We start from the raw sequence: 5,879 nt of genomic DNA on the forward strand, positions 1-5,879 counted from the left end.
GCACGTTTAAAAAATTTATCATTTAAAAGTTTCTTAAGGCCATGTAATGTCGTATTAAAAAATTCGACATCTATTTCATTAGAAAGGTTATTATAACATCTGCATGCTCGTAACATAAAAGTATTTATTCTATAGTTGCATTTTACGTTATATTTTCTATGATTTCATTGTTCCTATTAATAATAATTTTTAAATTATAATTTTTAGTTAATGCTTCAACTATCGAATAAAAATATATAATATTAATAAAACTGCGGTCCTATTTATTTATAAGACGCCAATCACTTCAAAATAACGAGTCCTTTACTCTTTAAAGGAGCAACAAGTATCCTTAGGATCGCTTCGAGTACCAGGCGAACACGACAACGTAGGAGTTGTTTTGTAATATTATTGATTCACATGTCGTGTACTACGCACACTGAACAGACTCGACGTAACAAGGTTGTGTGCGCCACGGTTGTGCCTATTGAATGTGCGCACAGACGGAGCCTTCTCGGTCGCGATAGATTAAATTCTGTAATATTTACTTAGCTCATGTGCTTAGTAACAAAAACATAAGCATCAATATAATAAACAAATATATATGCATATCTATCATTATTTTAATTTTAAATAGAATGTATTGTATAATATATTTTAACATACTATAGTAGGGTAAATTAAATAGAATTTCTTTTAATTAAATTTAAAAAATAATAATTATGGTTTTTAAGGGTATGGTCGCTGCTTGCAAGAATCCCGTCCTTATTTGAATGAAATTAGAATTCCTAATCTAATGTTTAGGTGTAACGAAATGTGACTATAAAAATATGAAGATTCTTGAAAAACCCTAAAATTCTGAGCGGCACTACACTTGCGCTCGTCACCTTGAGATTCATATAATATTAAGTCTCATTTGCCCAGTAATTCACCAGCTATGGCGCCCGTCAGACCGAAACACAGAAATGTTTACACATTAGTGCTTCATGACAGAAATAGGCGCCATTGTGGTACCCATAATCTAGCCGGGATCCTGTCCAAAGGAGTTTATACATTATCTTGGCATATAGACAGACAGAAAACTGAGTAACAAAGTGGTATATATATATAGGAATACTCTATTCCTTTAATGTTTGTCAGATTTCGGATGTTTGTGCCAATTATAGTTTGCACTAGGTAAACGCCGTCTAAACTATTTAATGTATCTATATTAAGTGTGTATCATGCAATCCGGTTACAGAAACCACAACAACATGTAACTTACTGTTTTAACACACACAGAACCGGGCTAAAACTACTTGATGCCATAAGCAAACCAGTACAGACCCAACCTCCTACTAACAAACTTGTATTCGTTTTTTCTTACTACAATAAGTTAACTCCAAGCGGATTTTTCAAAAATTGCTTTGACGACGGGGCATGATACGATCCTCGCCAGCCACGTAGGTACCAACAAGCTCTCGGTTATCGAATTCCTTATGTAGTTTATTCGACTTTTTATAAGATCGTCACTGTCTGATTCCTCTGGTGATACAGGAGAGTAGGGAGCCAGTGATTACATAACGTCTGCCTCAGGTTATCAGGTGATTCGTAAGTACGCCCATTTGTCCTCTTCATCTGAAAAAAAGCGGCCAAGGGCGAGTCGGACTCGCCCATGGAGGGGCCCATGTGACTTAGACAGACAGACAGACAGACATGACGAATCTATAAGAGCTCCGTTTTTTGTCATTTGGCTACGGAACACTAAAAACTGCATTTGTCTTCCTACCTATTAGGTACCTTCTTTGTGCAATGCTATTACACCAATTCAATTCTCGTTTATCATCCCTATCCATTTTAACATCACATGTATATTTATTATATATTCATAATACTATTGGTATGTTAAATATACTAGGGAATTCGTTTCCAAATTCTATGCCTAGCACTAGGCTGCATGAATGCTGCTGCCGAATAAAATCTATACCGCTGTTATAAAATTAATCATATAATTTTATACAATGTACGCAGATCCGGGAAGCTCAGTAAGATTAGAACATTAAATTTTTCAATTTAAATGTGTAACGTATGGTAGTCATATACACACTGCCGGGTCGGTAACCAAATATTTACCGCTATTACTTTTAATTTTATTGTAACTAAAAACCGTACATTTAATATTTTGTTTGAGATTTCGCAATAGCTACTGAATTGATTTAATTGTAATTTTGTATAAACACTAAAGATAAGCCCGAACAACATATTAAATAGGCTAGTTGAATTCAGATTGATACTTGAATACGTCAGACACAGATGTTGTATGTTGGCTGGTTTTTAGTGTCAACAAAAACTAGTTCAGTCATAATATAGTTGCTTCAACCAGCTCATCTGCTAATATCTAGGTAACACCAGGGCCGGATTTAAACTCAATGCCTCCCCTGGGCACCGGAAAAAAATCCGCCCCAATAATTTTACTTAAACTTATAGTTTACATATTTTATTTTTCAAAGCTGAAATACCTTGTTTGATGCAGAAACTTTATCAAAACAAATACTAATTGATTTTTTTGTAATTCCAGAAAATAAAAAGATCGATTTTTATTTTAAATCTCCAAGGGAATAAATTGATTAAATCGTTTTTATTTTTAATTTTTACTAAACGTGCCAAAATTATAACTTACAAATAATGGATAAATTGAATTTCTTGAATTATAAATTAAACCAGAAATTATTAAGAGAATTAATTAATTATATTGAGCAATATTGATAAGACTAAAAAAAAATTATTTCACTTTCAAAATTTTGCCGCCCTAAAAAATTTGCCGCCCCTAGTGTAAATCCACCGCTGGGTAACACAGAAAATCTTTAGAAAATGAAAAACGGGTTAATTTAGAAAGTTGCCAATACTTTTATTGATTTTCGAAGTAATCTCCGTTCCTCTCTACACATAGTCGCATTCGATGGAACCACTGAGAAAAGCAGTGGGCCCATTCTTCCTTAGGGGTCTCTTCTATGGCATTTTCGTACGCTTTCACCGCATCTTCAGGGCTCATAAAACGGATACCTCGAATTTTATCTTTAGTTCGTCGGAATAAATAAAAGTCGCAGGGCGCCAGGTCAGGACTGTATGGTGGATGAATCATTATCTCGACACCTGCCATAGTCAAATATTCAATAGTCCGTTTTGCGGAGTGCGGTGAAGGAGGAACCTGCTTCGAGGGCGCTGCTGTCGAATTATTTCCAAAACAACATGCAAACAGCGATTAACATATCAGTCTGCAGTAACTGTCCTTCTATCTTCTAACACAACTGTCGCGAAATGACCTTTCCGAACAGAGAATGAGGCAATCATCTTTTTTCCTTGACTTCTTCCTTTCTTTACCTTAGTTGGCCGATCCTCGAAAGGAAACACATACTGACCTGATTGTCTTTTGGTTTCGGGTTCGTAGCAATATCTCCAGCTTTCATCACCTGTGACGATGTCAAATACCTACAGCATTTTAGTCACCACCGTTGAACTTATCTAATATTTGGCGACACCAGTCCATGCGAAGGTATTTCTGGTCGTCGGTTAAAGTATGGGGAAACCATCTGGTACAAAGCTTCCTGACGCCTAAATGTTCGTATACTATTTTTTGAACTTGACTCACACCAATGCCTAAGCTTGCCCGTATCTACTGATAGGTCACTCTCTTATCTTCCTCTATCATGCCTCGCACAGCACTGATGTTATCTTCAGTAGTCGCTGTTAAAGCACGTCCCTCACGCGGATCATCATTGAGATTGCTACGTCCACGCTTAAACTCGTTAAACCAATTGTAAATAGTGGCACGAGATGGGGCTTCATTATGATATGCTAATCGCAGCCTATCATAGCTTTGTTGTTGGGTAACCCCACAACGAAGGTCATAATAAATAATTGACCGAAAATTTTCTCACGCTAGGTTCATTTTCACGTGTAACAAGTTTTAGATTTGCCGCCAATTCACAAAAACAAATGAATGCAATATACTGCATTAGGTTACCAAAGAGTTCTGAAATTGAAATTTAAAAAAATGTTTAATTAGCAATGTTTCTAACTGGCCAGTTCTAAACATTTTCAGTGTTACCCACGTATATGACATATAGATTTGAATGATCTATGGTTAAACTAATGGAATAAAACGAAAAAACTAATGTTTCATAACATGTCATTGGTTTCGACAGACTAATTGAACGCTAACGCGGGTGCAAAACGAAAGTAAATTAGAATAAGTGCGCACAAACAGCAAATTTATTTGTGTGCGGCGATGTATAAAAAAACGTATGAGATTCTGATCTCATACGTTTTTTCTATGATCTCTGGATCATCTTTAATTTGTTTTATTCGAACAGAAAAACAAGAATGTGTGAGATTTAGAGCAATATTCAAAGAAATTAACATCTTGACTGTTGCTTCTCAATATATTCTTGATAATGTATTGTATGTTCATAGGCACATAAGGGAATTTGCTAGAAACTGTCATAACCATAATGTTAACACCAGGAACAGACATAAACTTATAATGCCTACTACTCGGCTATGTCGAGTTAGTAAGTCTTTTGTGGGGTGATGGTCCCAGAAAATGTTCAAAACAAAAGTATTACGTTATTCAAAAGAATTGTTAAAAAACGTTTGTGTGGTAAAGGTACTATAACCTAAATGACTTTCTTAATAATACCACAGATTGGGAATGGAGCGACCGCCCTCAGTAACAACCTTCAAATTAACATCATAATGGTTTGGTGTTATGTGGCGAGACACTTCGCCCATGGGGCCCAGAGGCGCGGAGAATATTCAAAATATTATCTTCGCGCCACAATAAGGCTACTAGAAACCCAAGCACTGGCAACTATCTAGGTCAACGGATCACCTATCGCTATCCAACCCGGAAATACCAGTATTCTTGGTATGCTTCCACGTAATGATAGTTTTAATTTTATGTAGTCATAGTATTGTAAACATAGTTAGTTATAAGCAATGTTTTGTTTGAATAAATGTAAATGTGTTATACTAATTTTAATGGCATTTAGTTCGAAAATTACATATGACTGGTAGGAAGTCATTTCATATTAACCTATATCTCTTTTCTTTAAATTTTGTTATCTAATCAAAAAATCCAGCCGAAACCTGAATTTATTTTCTAATAATAATAATTTTTGGACTGACATTTTGCTGTAATTATCACATCAGGAATAGCTCCATTTCAAATACGAGTTTATTTAAAAAAAATTGAATAGTTTGATATACTTTTATTGCTTACTAGCTGATAACCGCGACTTTGCCCACGAACACACATGACTGCAGCATGCCGCTGACACGCATGCATATTATGCATGATAAAAATCGTTCCATAAAACTATAATAACTTTATATTTAAATGAAAATATCGCAATATTTTTTTAGATAAGGGCTAAGTGTCTAAGGAATAAAACTAGGAAGACTTAATTGAAAGCTATCGCGTTGCTTTTCCGTGATACGCGTACAAATGAAAAACTCCATCACTTCATTTATATAGATTGACGTTGACGAGCAGTCTTTTGATTTTTATGTCAATAAAATATTTTTGAGTTTGACTTTGATACAGAACTGTGACAGTTTTCTCGGCTAATTATACGGACTTAAGGTACAAAATATGACGTGTATTCCAAATTGTTTTCTTATTACAACCCCAACAACTAATGTTGTACAATACGCCAGATGTATAGCTACAGGTATACTGCTGTAAGCATTTTGGTGACACGAACTCACGAGATGTCACCCATTTAAAAAGTATCTAACAATAATATATACATATTTTTTTATTATTTATTTATCGCATGCGTCAGTCATGAGCATGTCGGTGAAGATTTTCCCCTACCAAAAAGTGCCCAAGGATTTATACTTATGAAAAATAAACACAA

Source organism: Leptidea sinapis, chromosome 2 (genome assembly GCF_905404315.1).
Source record: "Leptidea sinapis chromosome 2, ilLepSina1.1, whole genome shotgun sequence".
Lineage (NCBI taxonomy): Eukaryota > Metazoa > Arthropoda > Insecta > Lepidoptera > Pieridae > Leptidea > Leptidea sinapis.